General features: G+C 46.2%; 1 protein-coding gene across 2 annotated transcripts in view; it reads right to left on the bottom strand.

Annotated features, from left to right (window-relative positions):
* The window catches only part of TMEM181 (transmembrane protein 181), a 373980-nt gene that overhangs the window by 104955 nt on the left and 248447 nt on the right, over nucleotides 1-20578 (bottom strand). The window lies entirely within an intron of this gene.

Here is a 20578-nt window from a genome sequence, read left to right as displayed (position 1 = left end):
TACCCGAATGGAAGAATATGCAAGTCCTGATTTTGCCAGGAGGAGGAGATATGGAAGTATCTGTTCCAAAGTAGAGGACAAAGGATGTATATCTTCTGCTGCACACCATATACAAAAACGCTTCCATTTCAATTTATAGGTTTTGTTGGTGGTGTCAGCTCTAGCTTTTGCCAAGATGTCTCTACACTCCTGGGAAATGTTGAGATTCAAGTATTCATTGTATTCAGGAGCCAAGCTGACAAATGAAGAGACGACGGATCTGGGTGTCTGACTTGCCCCTGGTGCATCGTTAAAAGAGTCGGACTCTGTCTGAGTCGTAGATGTGGCCGTTCGGAGAGCATGAGGAGCTCTGTGTACCAGACTTGTCTGGGCCATCTGGGAGCTATGAGGAGAAGGCGACACCCTTCCGCTTTCAGTTTGTTGATGACTCTCGGAATGAGTGGGATCGGAGGAAAAGCGTAGGCATAAACTCCGGACCATCTCATCGAAAACGCATTCCCCCACGAATCTTTTTGGGGAAGCCAACTTGCGTAAAACTGGCATTTCTTGTTCTTCTCGAGTGGCAAATAGGTCTAGGTTCGGTTTGCCCCATAGTAGAAAAAGACTGTTGAGAGTTTTTTGGTCTAGTTCCCACTCGTGATAAGGAATCACTGTCCTGCTCAGGGTGTCTGCTAGAACATTGGTTTGTCCTGGCACATGCTCCGCTTTGAGTGAAATATTGTGCTTGATGGCCCATGTCCAAATTTGCTGTGCTAGCTGCGAGAGTTGTAGGGATCTCGTGCCTCCTTGCTTGTTTAGATAAAACATGCTGGTTGTGTTTGTCCTGATTAAGACGCTTGAATTTTGTATTTTTGGCAAGAAAGCTTTTAGAGCTAAGTGTATTGTCTTGAGTTCTAGATAATTGATGTGGAGCTGAGTGTCTTTCACATTCCAGATTCCGCTGATTTGCAGGTCCTGGCAGTGTGCCCCCCATCCTTCGAGAAAGGCATCCGTTGTTACTATGTAACTTGGTGGTTGAAGAAGAAATGAGAGTCCGTTTGACAAATTGGTTAGAGTCGCCCACCACCTCATGGTGTTCTTCATTAGAGGCGTTATGCGGATTCGAAAGAACCGTTGACCTGGGTCCATTGTATGTCTAATTGCTCTTGCAGGGGTCGCATATGGAGCCTGCAATCTGGGACTAGCGGAATGCATGATGATATCATCCCGAGCAATGACTTGTAGATGCGGACTGAAACAAACCTTTTTCTGGAGAGTCTGTCTGCCAAGGAGGTTAATTTTTGTTTCCGCTCGTGAGATGGGTACGCTTTGTTGCGGACTGTGTCTAGAATTGCTCCCAAGAAACTTAATACCTGTTTGGGGTGGAGGTGAGATTTCTGGTAGTTGATTACAAACCCCAGGCTGTGTAACAATTGAAGGCAATAGGAGATATGACTTGTCACTTGCGATTTCGAGGGTGCCTTTATAAGCCAGTCGTCCAGGTAAGGGAAGACCTGGATACCTGACTGACGGAGATGTGCTGCTACCGGAGCCAACATTTTTGTGAAGATTCTGGGGGCTGATTTGAGACCGAATGGGAGAACCCGGAATTGGAGGTGCATACTTCCCACTCTGAACCTTAGGAATTTGCGATGGTTGCGATATATGGGGATATGAAAATAAGCATCCTGGAGGTCTAGGGATGCCATCCGATCCCCGGTATTTAACAGACGCAGGACATCCTGCAGTGTTACCATCCTGAACGACTGTTTCTTTAGAAACTTGTTTAGTGCTCTCAAGTCGAGGATGGGACGCCAGTCTCCTGAGGGTTTCTTTACAAGGAAAAAACAGGAGTAGAATCCTCTGTTCTTTTGAGATAAAGGGACTGGTTCTACTGCTCCTTTTCTCAACATTACTCTTACTTCCCTGAGGAGTTGGTTCAACCTCGGAGACGGTGGGCCCGAAGGAGGAACAATTGGTGGTGTTTGTGTGAATTCCAGAGTATGACCTCTGGCCACTACATCGAGTACCCATCTGTCCGATGTTATAGTCTTCCACATGGGGAAATAGGAAGTGATGCGACCTCCGACCCTCGATGTTGGTTGGTGGGGAAGCGCAGAGGTGATCGTCGGGTCATTGCTTTCTGCCTGTATCTCTTCCTCGGGCAGCTCCTCTTCCTCTAGCTGGATGTTTGTAAGCTGCGGCCGGTGGTAGTCTATAATGCTGCTGTTGCTGATGGTACTGATGTCGTGAGCCTGTGGAGGAAGACTGATATTGTGATCTGTATTGTTGGTATCCACCTCGAAAGGAGTAATTACCTCTACCCCTTGCTCCACGAAAGGGTTGTTTTTTATATTGCAGGGTACCAAGGGATTTTGCCGTATCGGTATCCGTCTTGATAGCCTGCAACATGTCCATCGAAAGGCATGTCAAGAACACGACTCTGGACTTCTGGTCTGAATGAAGTAGCTTTAAGCCATCCTTGTCTGCGCAGGACTGCCGCGCCAGCTAATTGTCTAAAGCCAGTGAGAGAACTTTCTATTGCGCTGTCTATAATCTCCGCGGAGACTCTTTCTCCCTCCTGCAAGACCTTTTCTGCTTCCACCTTGACGTCTTCTGGCAGTAAATCTAAAAAAGCAGACATGTCCGCCCACATCTGGCGATCGTACCTTCCCAGGACGGCGAGGGAGTTAGCCGCCTTAACTGTGACTGCAGCAACCGAGAATTGTTTGCTGATATTGTCTAATCTCCTTCCTTCCTTGTCTGGGGAGACGCAATAGGTGTGGAGGGGTTTTTGGAAAGCCGCTGAGCCGCCTGTGATATAACAGAGTCAGGTTTCGGCTGTGAGACTAGACAGGCCGGAGAATCATCTGGGGGCTTGTACTTCTTCTCTAGTCTTGGCATTTGAGAAGGCACTGTTGCTGGGTTTTTCATTGCCTTCAAACCCTCCTGCCATAAGAAATCTACAATGGGTATGGCTCTTACAGATCTCTTTGATGGTTCTTTAAAGTCGTACAAAAAACATTCGGTTTCATGAGAAACAATTGCAAGTCCAAAACGTTTCGCCGCCTTCTCTATTAAATTATGGAAACCTATGTCCTCTGGAGGAGAATCTACTGGACCTGCTGGCGGTGGAGATGGTGTGGGGACGAGATAATAATCCCATTCACTAGCCGCCGAATCTCTTAACTCACCCTCTTCCCTTTAGTCGTCTGACGAGGGGCAAGCTTCCTGAGTTTGGCTAGTTATCGGTATACTAGCCTGTGGCGTTTCCGAAAAATTAGAAGTGTGAGTCTGACGAGGTGTCTGGTAGCTCTCAGGTCTAGGTGGCGTGGACTGAGTTGATGGTGGAAACCTTTTATAGTAGTCCTTCAACATATACTGTAGATCTGCTACCAGCGTGCTAGGCATAGCGAGGGGCGATGGTTGTTCTGCCTGTGGATAAGATGTTGAGGCGTAACTAGGCTGGTAATGTTGATCCTCCTCTTCATCAAACTCTTGGCATTTGACATTGAGTTGGAACGGGCTACTAGCTGCCCCAAACATTCCATCGTTTTGCGAGTATGCATCATCGTCCTCATCCTCAAAAATATGTTGTCGTGGATATGGCAACACTTTACTTGGCGAGGTATGCATTGGCAGAATATTGGATGCCTTGTCACCCATATCAATAAGTGAAAGGGGTAAGAATCTGGTAGAGTCGTCCTGATGGTATGAGGAATGGTGTGGCGAAGTATCCAGGTAGGTGGATGGCTTGTACACTGTTAGTTGTGTAGACGATATAATCGTCGACGGTTCCCTCGTCGACGGTTCCCTCGTCGACGGTTCAGACATCAACGGCGTCTTTGCTAACGGGTCTTTTGTCGACAGATCCTTCATCGATGGCCCCTTCGTCGACGGGCCCTTTATAGACGACGGTCGTTTCGCCGACGTATCTTCTATAGGTGCCGTCGTCGGCAGTGCCTTTTTAAACCTCATTGAGAGGTGCTTCGTAGATGGGAGTGCCCTGGTAGATTGGTGAACCCAGGAGGCCTCCGCTGTCGACGATGTGGTTGCCGACAAAGCTTTCTTAAAAAATGTTGCCGTAATTATTGTCGTCGATGATAACGGCGACGACGTCATAATCATAGGTGCGACCGGCGTTGTGAACGTCGACGATACTGCAGTCGCTGTTGTCGTCGACGCTGTCGTCGACGGGGTGGTCGTCAACGGTTGTTTTTTCACCGAAAAGAGTTTTTCTGGCTCTTTCTGTGGTGACAGAGACAGAGATGGCTTTTTTGAGGTACTTTTTCGGTGCAAAGGCGTCGTAGGTTCTGAATGAACCTTTTTTGGCAAATGTTGAAATGTCTCTGAGTGGGAAACATCCTTTTTCGCTTCAGTAGAGACTTGTTTTGTCTTTTTGGGCACCTTCCTAGGTGGCTCATCAGACCCTCTACTTCTCTCACCTGTTCTCTTATGAGGGCGAGAAGTATGTGATGACGGTTCGCTGTCATCTGAGGAAGGATCTTCCATGGCTTTTTGCTTTTGCAGCCATAAGAGAAGTCTACCCTCACGGTCTTTAAGGGTTTTTTGACTAAAGGTGCGACAGATTTTGCAGTCTCTCACCTTGTGGTCTGGATGGAGGCAGTAGATACACTTCTTGTGGGGGTCATCAACATGCAGTCTCTTCTTCCCACAATTGTCACAGTCTCTGAACAGACCCTTCTTTGTCTTTTCAGACATAGTGAAGCTTTCCTGAGAGAAAAAACAATCTTCAGTCAGAAATAAGGAAAAACTGAGCAGAGCTCAGGGAGACTCCCTTCACACGACGTGCGGTAGAAAATCTGAGGGAATTCAGCCTCTTTTGGGAGTGTTTGGGAGGGGCTGAATCCTGATTGGTTGATACTAAAGTTTGGGTCTTTTCACAAAACAAAGTGGATAGACTGTAAAATACCCTATGAGGCCTACTAGGGCCTACTGGTTTTACTTTTACTGACTTACTGCTTTATGTATTTAAGTTTACCGTGAGGCTCCCACCTCGACGACGGGGATGATTCAAGCATGTGAATCTATGAAAGATCCAACACTGGAGAAACAGCCTTTGTGCAAGGTGATGCTCTCACACAAGGAACAGATGATGCTTGCTACAAGCAGGAGCATCCAAGTCAAGGGGCACAATGAAGTGTAAAGACTCTGCATTTGACAAAAGAGGGCATGCTTGATCCACCCTTCCAGGTCACAGAACCACTCCTGGACCTTGACATTACCAAGAACAGGATTAGGCCGCAGTGCACACACTAGATTATTGTGTTATCTGGGCAGGTAAAGAGCCAAGATATTCTAGTATGCAGCTGGGTCACTCAGGGCAGGGGCACACTTGTATACCATGTAGGAGACCTTCCCATTCCAACATGTCACACAATGTCATATTGTTAGAAATGGTTCTCTGGTTGGCAGTCAGTTTGCACTTTGTCCAAGCAGGGATCCTCACTCTAGTCAGGGCAATAGAGAAACACACTTCAGATATCCCCTGCTCACCACCTTGGAAGCCTGGCACAAGCAGTCAGGCTTATCTAAAAGACAATGTGTAAAGTATATGTATTACACACAGTAATACAGTGAAAACACTACAAAACGGACACCACACCAGTTTAAAAAAATAGGAAAAATTTATCTAAATCAAAGACCAAAACAACAAAAATTCAACATACACAAGCCAAGATATGAATTTTTTAAAGTGAAAAGAGTCTTACTCCTTAGAAAACAATGGAAATGTTGATTTTACACAAAGTACCTGGTTTGCATAAAAAATGAAGCCGCATAGGCGAGCGTGCATCAGAAAAGTCAGCAATGTGTCGATTCCTTACTCACAAGTGTGGCCCTGTGTCGGGTAGGCGAAGCATAGTTTTCTGGACAGGGCACCTCAGATCTGTGCAGGTTCACGATGACTGACACCCAGTGACGATGCGTGTGAAATCCGGTTGCACGCTGTTGGAAAACCCCGCTGCATGAGGTTTGCGGTATCAGCAGCCGCAAGCGGATGCTGCGTCATTTCTTCAGCCGTGATGCATCGATTTTCCAGGTGCGATGCAGGTGGGGAGTTGGTTTCAGCCACAAAGTGGGCGGTGCTTCGAAAATTTTCCCCAAGGTGATCTGTGCTTGGATTTCAGTCCTTGTTCTGCCAACTTCAGCTTTCAAGGGCCCAGGGACTGAATGGGGCACTACTTGACAGGGCAGGAGTCTCAGCAGGGACCAGGTGCTGGCAGGGGAAGTCTTTGATGGCCTTGAGACTTCAAAACAGGAGGCAAACTCAGTCCAAGCACTTGGAGATTCCTCTCAAGCAGGAATGCACAACCAAGTCCAGTCTTTGTCACCTTTCACAGGCAGACGCAGCAACTGCAGGATAGCCCAACAAAGCACAGTCACAGGCAGGAGCAGTTCTTCTACTCAACTCTTCAGCTCTTCTCCTTGGCAGAGGTTCCTCTTGAATCTAGAAGGGATCTTGAAGCAATCTAAAGTCTGAGGTTTTGGGTCCACTAATTATACCCCTTTCTGCCTATGAATTTGCCCACTTTCAAAGAAAATAAGTATCTGTTTACAGGATCCTGCCTTGCCCAGGCCAGGCCAGGCCCCAGACACATACCAGGGAGTTGGAGACTGCATTGTGTGAGGTCAGGCACAAGGCGTAAGTGACCACTCCTCCCTCCACTCCAGCCTGGATGGCTCATCAGGATATGCAGGCTACAACCCAGCTCCTTTTGTGTCACTGTCTAGAGGAGATTCACAAACAGCCCAAATTTCACATTGACCCAGGCAGAGTCACAGAATGGTTTCAGCAAGAAAATGCCTACTTTCTAAAAGTGGAATTTTCAAACTAACAATCTAAAAACCACCTCACTAAAAGATGATTTTTTTAAAATTTTGAGTTCAGAGACCCCAAACTCCACATTTCTGTCTGCTCTCAAAGGGAAACTGCACTTTAAGGATATTTAAAGGCAGCCCCTATGTTAACCTATGAGAGAGAAAACCCTTGCACCAGTGAAAACTGAATTTAGTAGTATTTCACTGTAAGGACATGTAAAACACATCAGTACATTTCCCACCTTTAACATACACTGCACCCTGCCCATCGGGCTACCGAGGACCTATCTTAGGGGTACCTGACATGTATAAAAAGGGAAGGTTTAGGCCTGGCAAGTGGGTACACTTGCCAAGTCCAATTGGCAGTTTAAAACTGTACACACAGACACTGCAGCGGCAGGTCTGAACCATGCTTACGGGGCTACTCACGTGGGTGTCACAATCAGTGCTGCAGGCCCACTAGTAGCATTTGATTTACAGGCCCTAGGCACGTCTAGTGAATTTTACTAGAGACTTACTAGTAAATCAAATATGCCAGTTATGGAAAAGCCAACTACACATACAATTTCACCTAGGGAGCACTTGCCTTTAGCGCTGGTCAGCAGTGGTAAAGAGCCCAGAATAACAAAAACAGAGTCCAACACACAGCAACAACCTGGGAAGCAGAGGCAAAAAGTTAGCACATATAATATAGTGCCAAAAGCTATTTCTAGAATGACATAGGAGACCTCACCCCTGAACCTGTACACCTCTTCAAAAGTGCTGGTATTAAGGAGCACAGCTTTGAACTTGAATGCTTAGAACGCAAATTGCAGCATGTGACGATTTTTTACATTACTTTGTGTGCATTAATCTTTGCCTCAACATCACTCAAGAACTGAAAACAGATTCAGGAGGAGCACATATGTTACCTTCAGGCAGGAAACAATTTTGACAAAACTTTCTGCTATTGCCAGGGCTACTAAAAGTGTCATCACATTTGACTCACTTGAATGCACAGGCAAGATTTTGTATTGTTTAAGGTTGACTGATATTATTGGTGGCAGATTTTACAGATGGACTTTAGTTAAACAGGTAGGATACATTCAAGTGTGCTGCTAGAGAAAGCTTTTGAGCTGATAGAATGGATGGTAAAAGAAGACTTAAGTAGGGAAGTAAGCTATGTGGAGAGTAAAACGTGAGGACAGATTTGCCAGCATGTAGATCACATATGTATGTACATGTGTGTTGGGAAAGTTGCTTTCAAATCATAACTGCTTTGGAATTTGTAAATCATCAGGATTTAACTAAATGAAACAAATGGCTTGTGATCTCAGTAAGTCAAGGAGAGCTAGAAGGAACAGATATAACCTCGCTAAACAGAGGAAACAAAACATTCAATTTCAGGGACAAACAATACATAGATCCAAAATAAATACAGGGAAATAATGCAGGAATTAATCTGAGTAGAGCATTCAAAAAATGCAGGAGGCACTTGGGACTGACAAAGATGTAATTTCCACAACATCAATCTCTGAAAGTAACGTATACAAGTGCACATAGCTTCCATATTTCCTTTCCAAGCTACAAATCACAACACCACTGACAGTAAATGCACAGTGCTACAGTTTGAAAAAATTTCCCAGAGTACACTAATTTGAGATTACAATTAATCAAGAATCCAGCTAGCAAAATGCAACCGTGCAAATATGAGGTTGACAAACCCTCAAAATTACTTGTGGTCAAGCAAATTAAATTCTTGTAAAGAAACACAAGAATACCACAAATTAAGAACAGAGAAAGGCACAGCCTACACTATATAGCCCAGCCACTCTATATAGCACAGCCACTCTATATCACAGTGGACAAAACCACCATGAAAAGTGATAACTTTGGCACAAAGAGTTTTCTAAAACATCCTACCTCATAATGGAAAGCACCACAGTAAAGCAGTCCATGGCCCTGTCATAATCAATGCAGTGTAAATATAAAGACAATGGCGTCCAATACACTAGTGCTTTACAAAATGACTTACATTGTTTTGTCTAAAACTGTTACTTAGGAACTTAATTCTTGATCATAGATGGATGTATTAGTAATAGGTGGGAAGGTGCTCCCTTTCCACACTCCTGTCTGCTCCCCTAGCCCATGCTCCTTGTTATGGTCTTCAATATATGCCACTTGTCCTTGTTGGGACACAGACACAGCACTAGATAGCGGGAGCTGGGCCATCTATGGCTATTGCCTCAGCATCATTCCTTTTATAGGCATGCACAGACCAACCCACAGCCAGCAGTTCCTTGGCCCTGGAGTGTGAGAATGTCTCTGTAAGCTGAACCCTGCACTTCAGGTGCCAAGTACCTGCTCTGTGTATATGAATGGAGGGAGCTTGAAATTCTTTTCCCAGGGCTGTATCTGTTGTGTAAGAGAGAAAACCTTGCACTGTTAATGCTGTGTTATGTCCACTGCTAATACCCTTGTGGTACATGATCTGTCATCTAGGGAATGCAGAGAAAAAAAATTCTTTGCAATACAAACGCCAAAACAATTTGCATTGCTAATATTTGTACTCAGGTGTTACCTGACCTGCACTCACTTCATTGTGCTAAAAAAAAGTTTCTCAATTTTGCATTTCCATTGCATCTTTCAATGTTTTTCTTCATTTTCCTTTCTTACTTTGAAATATTTCCAGTATTTTAAAAAACTCAGTGGCACAACGTCCCTGTGTGCAGCAAGGCAATCTCATTTACATCGGCTACACTGGCATGAAAAAGATTCAGAGAGGCACAATCAAATTTTGGTTGCTGTAACTGGATGAGATCCTGAATGGAAAAAAACTGAGGCCGAGCATGGCATACACTGGATTGTTTGGAGAGACAACTGCCATTCAGGAGATCAAAACTAAGATCCTAGTTAGCATAATTTGGACGCTGGTGCTCCAAGAAAGGATACTGGTGAACACAGGTGAGAGCCATACCAGAACAGCAGAGTTAGTGTGTGTCAATGTTAAGGTGAAATAAAGCACAACAGAAATATAAATGCACTGAGCCAATTAGAGGGAAATGTTACTTATTCTGTATAAGCATCTGTTTATGGCATTTAATGCTGTAGTTTCACATGCTTTGCATACTCCTGCCATCTAATGTTGGGTCCAGATGTGTGCAAGTTGTTTTTCTTCAAAGAAGTCTTTCGAGTCACGAGGCAAAGTGATAATATGCATGGGCATCAACTGCATTGTTAGATTGTTTTCCCGCAGGTGGGTGAGAATTGAGAGTGATTAAGCATCAGTAAAGAGATGTTAACACACAGGAAATTGTAAAAAAGGAACTATAATGGCCACAGGTGTCCGGGGAGGCGGGTGGGCACATGTGAAATTTCAACACTACATGCCACAAACGAACAAGTTACTTACCTTCGGTAACGCTTTTTCTGGTGGATACACTAGCTACCTGTGGATTCCTCACCTTATGAATTCGTCCTTGCGCCAGCATCCGACGGAAAGTCTTCTTCCTAGCTGTCCACGTCGACAAGGACGTCATAATGGCACGGCTCCACGTGACTCCGTCTGACGTCAACGTGCCAATAAGAGGTCCTCGTCGGTGTACTGACGTCAGTTTCACCTCATTTTTTACGTGCCTTTGAGGTGAACAGGTGAGAACCGACCCATCGAAAACGGTAAAGAAAAATATACACATATACACAGTAACATCTCCCATTAAACGCATATATTTACACAAATACATATATATATATATATATATATATATACACATCTCCAGAGAACCAAAAATCAACCATTACAAGATAACCGTGAAATCAGGCAGGCAACGGGGAGGCGGGAGGGACTGTGAGGAATCCACAGGTATCCACGAGAAAAAGCGTTACCGAAGGTAAGTAACTTGTTCTTCTGATGGATACAACTACCTGTGGATTCCTCCCCATATGAATAGAGTCCCAAAGCTGTACCGCACTCGGTGGTGGGTGCCCGCCTGATTACACCAAGAAATCTTGCAATACCGAGCGAGCAAAATGACCGTCCCTCCTCACCTCAGAGTCCAAACAATAATGTTTTACGAAGTTATGGAGGGACGCCCAAGTTGTCGCTTTACATATGTCTACCAATGGAACTCCTCTCGCTAGGGCCGAAGAAGCAGACTTAGCCCTAGTAGAATGGGCCCTGATACCTTGAGGATGAACTTTCTTCGCCAGAGAGTAACAAACTTTTATACACAGGATGACCCACCTGGAGATTGTTCGTTTCTGGACCGCTCTGCCCTTCCGCTGTCCAACATACCCTATGAACAGCTGATCATCCAGACGAAAGTCTTTTGTCCTCTCCAGGTACAAACTCAGCGCCCTCTTAGGGTCCAGCCGATGGAGCCTCTCTTCATCCTTAGAGGGGTGGGGAGGAGGGTAGAACGAGGGAAGGGTAATAGCCTGCCCTATATGAAAAGGAGTGACAACTTTTGGCAGAAAAGCCGCCCTGGTTTTCAACACCACTTTATAAGGGAAAAACATGGTAAAAGGAGGCTTAATAGAAAGGGCTTGAAGTTCCCTAAACCTCCTAGCAGAAGTAATCGCAATCAAGAAAACAGTCTTTAAGACCAAGTATCTCAACGGACATGAATGCATGGGCTCGAAAGGCGAACCCATCAAAAACGTCAATACCAGATTCAAGTCCCACTGAGGCATGTGAAAGGGCGTGGGAGGAAACTTATTTACTAAACCCTTAATGAACCTATTTACAATCGGAGATTTAAATAAAGAAGGTTGGTCCGGAAGGCAAAGAAAAGCCGCCAGAGCCACCAAATAACCTTTAACCGTAGCAGCCGTACAGCCTTACTTTGCTAAATCAAGAGCAAACAAAAAAATATCTGAAAGGTGGGCCTTTAAGGGATCTTTTTGATTCTCTCCACACCAAACTACAAATTTTGCCCACCTTCCGGCATAAATGGATTTAATGGAGTGTCGCCTGGACGATAGAATAACATCCACTACATCCGGTGGGAGAGAAAATGAACTCAGGTTGCCCCGTTCAATCTCAAGGCATGAAGGTAGAGGCTCTGGAGGTGGGGGTGTAGAACCTGCGACTGTGAGAGGAGGTCTGCCCTGAGCGGGAGACGGAGCGGAGGGCAGGGCACTGAGAGAGTTGAAGCAGGTCTGTATACCATACCCTTCTCGGCCAGTCCGGTGCCACCAAGATGACTTGGGCCCGGTCCTGACGAACCTTCCTCAGAACCCGAGGAATCAAGGGTATGGGGGGGAATGGCGTAAAGCAACTGGCCTCTCCAGGACATCTGAAACACATCCCCCAACGCTCCTTGCAACGGATACTGGAGGCTGCAGAACAATGGGCAATGCACGTTCTCTTGAGTGGCGAATAAATCCACCTGAGGCGTACCCCACATCCCGAAGATGTAGAGGACCAGGTCTGGATGGAGACGCCACTCGTGATCTACTGAGAAGTGACGACTGAGACCGTCCGCACGTACATTCAGTACTCCGGCCAAATGATTTGCTATTAAGCAAATCCGATGGTCCTGAACCTAGGACCAGAGCCGCAGAGCTTCTCTGCAGAGAAGGTACGACCCCACTCCTCCCTGCTTGTTTATATACCACATCGCGGTAGTGTTGTCTGTCAGGAACTGAACTGACTGACCGGGAAGGGAAGGGAGGAAGGCCTTGAGCGCCAAACGTACCGCCCACAACTCCAACAGATTGATATGCAACATCTGTTCTGCTGGAGACCAATGACCCTTGATCTCCAGGTCCCCCAGATGAGCTCCCCACCCTAGAGTGGAAGCATCCGATATCACTGTGGCCACAGGAGGTGGTAGTGAAAACGGTTTTCCTTGGGAAAGGTTGTCGTCCACTGTCCACCAATGAAGATCCGCTACAGCGTTCTTGGAGATCTTTATTGACTCCCTGAGATCTCCTTTGTGCTGGAACCACTGCCTGCGGAGGCACCACTGAAGAGCCCTCATATGCCAGCGAGCGTGAGTGACCAACAGAATGCAAGAAGCAAACAGACCTAGCAGGCGTAAGACCTTGAGGACTGGAACTGCTGCTCCAATTTGAAACATTGGAAGCAGCGCCTGAATGTCCCGAACCCGCTGAGGCGGGGGGGTAGGCCCGTAACAATGTTGTGTCCAGTACTGCCCCTATGAACAGGAGGCGTTGAGAGGGCTCCAGGTGAGATTTGGGTACATTTACTGAAAAACCCAGATCGAACAACAACTGGGTTGTCATTCGCAGATGAGACAACACAAGCTCTGGAGTCTTGGCTTTGATCAACCAATCGTCCAGGTAGGGAAAAACTGCTACTTCCCTCCTTCTGAGATGTGCTGCAACAACCGCCATCACCTTAGTAAAAACCAGAGGTGCTGAAGTAAGTCCAAACTGAAGGACCGCAAACTGATAGTGTTGCGTCCCGACCACAAACCGGAGATACTTCCTGTGCGACTTGATTATTGGAATATGAAAGTACGCATCCTTCAAGTCGACAGACACCATCCAGTCTCCTTCGTTCAACGCCAATAGTACCTGCGCTAGGGTCAGCATTTTGCCTTTCTCCTGCTTGAGGAACAAATTCAAAATCCTCAAGTCTAGAATCGGTCTTAGACGACCGACCACTTTGGGAATCAGGAAATATCTTGAATAACACCCCTGACCCCTTTCCTGCAACAGCACCAACTCTATTGCGCCCTTTGACAACATGGTCATGACCTCCTGTTGCAACAACAGAAGATGGTCTTCTGAACAAAATGAGGGACGGGGGGGAAAGGGAGGAGGGAACTCCTGAAAGGGGAGAGCATAACCTTTTTCCACAATTATTAACACCCACGAGTCCGTTGTAATCGACTCCCACTTTTGGAGAAAAAGACTCAATCTTCCCCCTACAGGAGAAGTATGGACGATAAAGTGGGGAAAACTAGGGCTGCTTCTGCTGTTGTCCAATGGAGGAGGAGGATGAAGATGACGGCTGCTGGGCTGGCCCTCTGGTTCTACCTCTACCCCGCCCTCTAAAGGCACGATAGGGCGGATTAGCAGGTTGCTGGGCCAAGTATTGTGACCTCCGAAAGGCAGAGCCACGAGTAAACCCCCCGAAACCTGCAAAAAGGTCTATAAGATGTTGCAGCAGAGGTCTGTAAGCCTAAAGACTTAGCTGTTGCTCAACAGTCCTTAAACCGTTCAAGGGCAGAGTCCGCCTTGTCTCCAAACAGCTTTTCCCCATCAAATGGTAGATCCATTAAGGTGGATTGAACGTCCGATGAAAATCCAGAGGACCTTAACCAGGCATGCCTCCTAGTAGCCACAGATGTTCCCATGGCCCTGGCTACCGAATCGGACGTGTCCAGGCCAGACTGTATAATTTGTTGTGCAGCCGCCTGTGCATCCATAAAAAGAGATCCAAATGACCTTTGCATCTCCTGCGGCAGATCCTTGGCCATTTCCTTAGCGGAGTCCATAAGGGCGTGGACGGAGTCTGATGTCGTGACAGGAAAACCGGATCTCCTGGTGCGCCCCTATGTCTCCTCGCCACTGCCCTGTTCACTGCAGGAGTCCTTACTGGCTTCCTCCACAAGTCCAATATAGGCTCAGTTAAAGCCTCATTGAAAGGCAGCAAAGGATCAGCACTGGACGCAGAAGGATGCAGTACCTCTGTGAGCAGGTTAGTTTTCACCTCCGCCACAGACAAAGGTAAGTCCGGAAACTCGGCTGCCTTCCTTACCACTGAATGGAAGGATGCGGCCTCTTCTGTAAACTCCCCCGGAGACGCAATGTCCCACTCCGGGGAAGTATCCAGACCACTTGATGTGGCCAGACCCTGGAATTCATCCGAAGGCTCAATCTCACCTTCCTCCAGCTGTCTATATTCTTCCTCCTCCAAAAGTCTTAAAGCCTTCCTACGAGACCGAAGATGTGTCTCCAGAGTCGGCGTCGATAAAGAATCCATCGACGCCGACGACTTCGAACCTCGGAAAGGCCCAGGAAGAGATGGATGACTCCTAGTCTCACCCGGCGCCGACGACAACTCCGGTCTCCTGGGCTGAGGCATCACAGTAGGGCTCATCTCCCATGTCTTCTGGCATCGAGAAGACCGAGACCTCGACCGGCTCCGCTCCAACTGGCGCCGAGAGTCATGACGGCACCGAGAATAATGATGATGCCGCTTCTTATGCTTTTTGGGTGAAGCATGGGAGGAATCCCTCTTATGGCCCCTCTTCTTCGCTTTTGCCAGAAAAAGCTTTGCCTCACGCTCTTTTAGAGCTTTAGGATTCATACTCTGGCACGATGAGCATCCTTCAACATCATGCTCTGAACTAAGGCACCAAATACAATCCGAATGAGGGTCGGTCACTGACATCCGACCCCCAAATTCTCTACATGGCTTGAAACAGGACTTTTTTGGAGGTGACATTGTAACCACAAAAACGCAACAGTTATCAACGAGCCAGGAAGAAAAAACGTTGGCGTCGAAGGCACGGAAAAAAGGAACACTGACGTCAGTACGCCGACGAGGACCTCTTATTGGTACGTTGACGTCAGACGGAGTCACGTGGAGCCGTGCCATTATGACATCCTCGTCGACGTGGACAGCTAGGAAGAAGACTTTCCGTCGGATGCTGGCACAAGGACGAATTCATAAGGTGAGGAACCCACAGGTAGTTGTATCTATCAGAAAGATGCTTACAGGGAAAGTAACATATTCAGTTTGAGGCATGTGTGGCTGTAGATACACATGCTTTGCTTAGACTGTAAAGCAGTGCCCTCCAAAAAGCGGTCGCTAAACTGTGGGTGTTGCAGTTGTTTGGAAAAGTGTACGTAGCACTGCCTGTCCTACATTAGCTTGGTGGCGTGCTAAAACATCCACACAATAATGTTTAGTGAACGTGTGTGGAGCAGAACATGTAGCTGCCTTACAAATGTCAGCTATTGGGATATTGCCCAGGAAAGCCATAGAAGCCCCTATTGTATGAATAAAGTGTGCCCTAGGAGGCGTAGGTAAAGTCCTTTTAGATTGACGTAACATGTCTGAATGCAATTAAATATCCATCTAGAAATGCCCGATTTAGATTTGGGCTTTCCTTCGTGAGGGGGCGAAAAAGCAAAAAAGAGTTGTTTGGTTTTATGGAAATATTTGGTTCTGTCAATGTCATACATTAGAGCTCTTTTCACATCTAGTGTATGAAGGGCCCTTTCCTCAACTGAATCTGGTTGAGGTGCAAGAAGGAAAACACCTGTGGAAGAAATTGTGGGTTGGTGTAAAGGACCACCCTATTACTGTGTGGCAAGCAGAAAGGTTCTGCCAGGGTTAATGCCTAGAGCTAACTGACATGCCTAAGTGAAGTAACGACTAATAAAGCGACCTTCCGAGACAGAAAAGAAAGGAGAGGGCAGTTACGAAGTGGCTCAAATGACAGACCCATAATTCTGGTAAGGACAATATTGAGATCCCATGCGGATGCAGGTGGAACCCTGAGTGGAATTACTCTTTTAAAGCCTTCTATAAATGCCTTAATAACTGGTACCTTGGACAAAGGTAAGTGTTGCCTGTTTTAAAGACAGGCAGCCACTGCAGCCAAATGTAAATGTATTGAAGTGTAAGCAAGGCCCGAGAGCTATAAATGGATCAAAAGGATCAAAGTGTTTACTTCAGCAGTAGAAGACAACCCGCTTCCGCTTAGCTACGTAACATGCTCTAGTTGTAGGTCTATGAGCTTCTTTGAGAATGGTCATACATTCAGGTGAGATATTCAGGTAACCACATTCTATGACCTCAGGAACCAAATTGGAAGGTTGACCTCCTTTGGATTTGGGTGCCCATATTTCTCCATGGTTCTGAGTGAAAAGCTCAGAGTTAAGGCGAAGCTTCTTGTGGGGTACTACACAGAGCTTGAATAGTGTGGTGAACCAAGGTTGGCAAGCCCAAGTAGGAGCTACTAGAATAAGGGTGAGAGATGTTTGCCTGAGCTTCCAAATCACAAATGGAAGAAGAGAGAGAGGCGGAAAAGCGAATGCAAATATCCCTAACCAGTTCATCCATACAGCATTGCCCTTGGATAGTGGGTGTGGGAACCTGGAAACAAAGTTGAGTGGTTGCGAACAGGTCTACCTGTGGAAACCCCCACATGTTGAAATTTGGGAGGAGGTCCTGGGGGTAAAGTCCCACTCATGAAATTGTTGGCACATCCTGCTGAGGTCAGCACAGTTGCTGTCTGTCCCTGGGAGGTGTTCCACTAACAGGTCGATGTTGTGACAAAATGCCCAGCGTCAAATGGTCTGAGAAAGGCACGATAACTGTAGAGTGTGTGCCCCCCGTTTTTGTATGTAATACATGGCTGTCATATTGTCTGTCAGGACTAAGACAACCTTGCCTATCAGGTGAGTGAGGAACACTTTCAATGTAGGTGAACAGCTTGAAGCTCGAGGCAGTTGATGTGGAGACCTTGGTGTTTGGTGTCCCAGAGACCCTGAACTGTGAGATCCAGTAGGTGAGCACCTAATCCTGTGAAGGATGTGTCAGCTGTGAGAATGATCTGTGGAACAAGGTCAAGGAACGGCCGCTCCTTTAGCAGGTTTTGTGTGTTCCACCACTGCAGAGAGTGAGGAGTGTGGCTATCTGCCAACACTAGATCTTGTGACAGACTACTGACATGCTAGACATTCCTGCAGCGGACACATGTGCCTCTGTACATGTGTCACTATGGTGACGTAAGTTGCCATCATACCTAACAGAACCATTATTTTTCCGACTGTGAGGTGTTGATTGGGTTGAAATTGTGTTAGCAGTGTTTGAAACTTTTGAAAACTGGCTGCATTGGGATAGGCTAATCCCAGCTGTGTGTTGAGAATAACGCCCAAATTCAGCTGAACCAGTAAAGGATGCAGGTGTGATTTTTGTATACTGATGGTAAAACCCAGTTGATGGAGCAAATATAAGGTGATATGAGTGAGTTGTGACACAAAGGAAGTGTCCTGGCTTTGATAAGCCACTTGTCCAGATACAGAAAGACATGAATGTTCTGTCTGCATAGATGTGCTGCTATTACTGCTAAGCCCTTGGTGAACATGTGGGATACAGTAGTGACTCCGAATAAGAGTACTTTGAATGTAGTGTTTGCCAGCTATGACGAGCTGGAGATACTTGTGGTGTGCTGGGTGGATTGTAATGTGAAAGTAGGCATCCTTTAAGTCTAATACTGACAAAGTTGCTTTGCTGGAGAGGTGGGATGACATTTTGGAGGGTGACCATGCGAAAAGGCTCTGACAGGGTGTAATGATTTAAGGGCTTGAGATCTAAAATGGGCTGTAGTGATCCGTCCTTTTTGGGGATAAGAAAGTAAAGGGGGTATACTCCTGATCCTTGATGTTGAAGAGGAATGGGCTCTGTAGCTCCTTTTAGTAAGGAGGTGTGGTGATAAGCTTCAGACAATAACCATGTTGGATAACGTCCAACACCCACTGATCTGATGTTATGGATATACAGGTAAGGCAAAATTGTTCTAATCGTTCTCCGACAGGTGTTAAGATAGTCAAGGGGAATGCAAAGGAAGTCAATGTTTTGAGGTGGATGGTGCGGCAAGTGTGGAAGCACTTTTTCTGCAACCTTTGGAGTTGTTACCCCTGTACATGTCCCTGTAATATCCCTATTAAGGGGAGGTTTGACTTTGCTGCCTGTATGAAGAGAAAGAGGCAGAGGCATCAGAAGATGCAGTTTTGGTGCCAAGCTTATATGATTAATGGCGAAAAGAGCCACAAGGAGTGGGGCTTGGAGTGCCACCATGGATTTGGCTACCTCAGTGTCCTTTTTCATTGTCCCCACTGATTGGTTCCACTGTGGACTAAACATGTGTCCCCTATCTAAAGGGACTTTAAAAGTACTAAAGGGACTTTAAAAGACCTCTGGTTTGAAACCAGAGATCTGTAGCCATGCAGATCTGTGCAGAAATATACTAGTACTAATGCCTCTGGTAGCTGTATCTGCTGAATCGAGGGTGCACCTGATGGAATAATTGAAAATAAGTTTGCTGTCTAACTATTTCCTGTCCCATTTTGTTTTGCTCCTCCAGCAGACATTAGAGGAGTTCCTTCATTTTGTCCAAGTGGGCCCTATTTTAACTGGCCAACAAATCCAGTGTGTTGGCAATTCGCCAGTGACTAGCGGCCTGTTCAGTTACTCATTTCCCCAATCATCAATTAGCTTAGACTCCTCGTCAGGAGGTGGAGCGTCAGCTTCAGTTTGTGAATTAGCTCTCTTCCGGGCATTAGATGCAACCAATGAGTCTGTGGGGAGTTGCTCTCTGATGTAAACAGGGTCTGAGGGTGCAGCTTTGTATTTTTTTTGTTTATTTATTTACTTCTTTAATCGTCACTGGGAGTGATGTGTGTTCGCGCAAGGTCTTTAAAGATATCGTCAATGTGACACAGCATATCCATTAATATAGGGAGTTATTGAGAAGCCCTATGTGTACTCAGTAGTGTCTCAAAGAGGAAACCACCTTTGATAGGGACTTTACGTAGGGGGACCTGGTGGTACACTGCAGCCCTACTGATAAGTTCCTGATAGTATGTTGTGTCATCAGGAGGTGATGGTTTGGCCGGGTACAGATCTGGGTAAGTACCCTCCGGGGAATCGATGTTATAATTGTTCCAGAAATCTGTGGGCTGTGGTACCTCATACATCTGCCTCCCACGGTCACCTGTGAAAGAATGTGTGGAACCCTGTTGTGTAATATTTAAGGGATCACCGTGTGAATGAGTGGGAGAAGGGTTGGTGGTGGAATGGACGGTGGACGAGGTGGTGGTGGAGAAGAAGGTAGAGGAAGATAGAAGGGACTAGTAGCCCTGCCTTCCTCCTCCATTTTGGGGGGCACCAGCAAGCCTATTGCTTCTCCAAAGGAAAGTTTGTAGTTTGATGGAGGTGGCGCCCAAAGCACAGTCTTGGCTAAAATATGGCCAGTCAGAGGCCCTCTGTGTAGCTGCTTTTATCTTGAATCGAGCCGTTCTTGCATTGTTTGGGGGATACGTTCAGGAACCTGTTTTGGTGCCGGTGTTGAAGTTTTCGGTGCAGAAAGTGATTTGGATTTCGGAGCGGAAGTAGTCAGAGCTGAGGCGGTCAGTGCTGGGGTGCTCAAGAGGCAGATGGTCAGCTCGAGCAACAAACCGACTGTTGATAGTTTTCTATCTTTTTGATACACAATGGTGGAAACATAATTGAGAACAATACAGACGAGGGTAAGAGAGGATTAGAACCAAAAGGAGCTTGAAACAGTCTTGATCTGGAGCGCAGTAATACACATCCAAACCAGACGGCGGAAAGAAAACAATCTAACAATAGAGTCGATGCCAATGCGCATTATCACCAAGAGGAGAAGTCACTTTGCCTCGTTACTTGAAAGACTTCTTCAAAGAAAAACAACTTGCACACATCCAGACACAACACTATATGGGAAGAGTATGCAAAGCATGTGTATCTACAGCCACACATGCCTCGAACAGTATATTTCCACTGCATGACAAAATTCTGATTAGCAGCGATTATCGAATGAGGTTGCTTCGATTGGGATTGACTATAATATTTTTTTAAAGCATGAAAGTCAATACGCATGTCGGAAAATGAGACTTGCTAACCAGTGTTAAACTCCCAAGGCAACGGCTGGAGTTCAAAAAGGAAAAGTTCAAAAACCATTTCATTAGTTAGAATAGCTTGAAATATAAAGTTTCATTTCAGCAACTAACAAGAGAATTTTCAGTCATTTCAATGTTAAGATAACAC

Source organism: Pleurodeles waltl, chromosome 5 (assembly GCF_031143425.1).
Source record: "Pleurodeles waltl isolate 20211129_DDA chromosome 5, aPleWal1.hap1.20221129, whole genome shotgun sequence".
Classification (NCBI taxonomy): domain Eukaryota; kingdom Metazoa; phylum Chordata; class Amphibia; order Caudata; family Salamandridae; genus Pleurodeles; species Pleurodeles waltl.
This window is presented reverse-complemented; position numbering and strand designations above follow the sequence as displayed.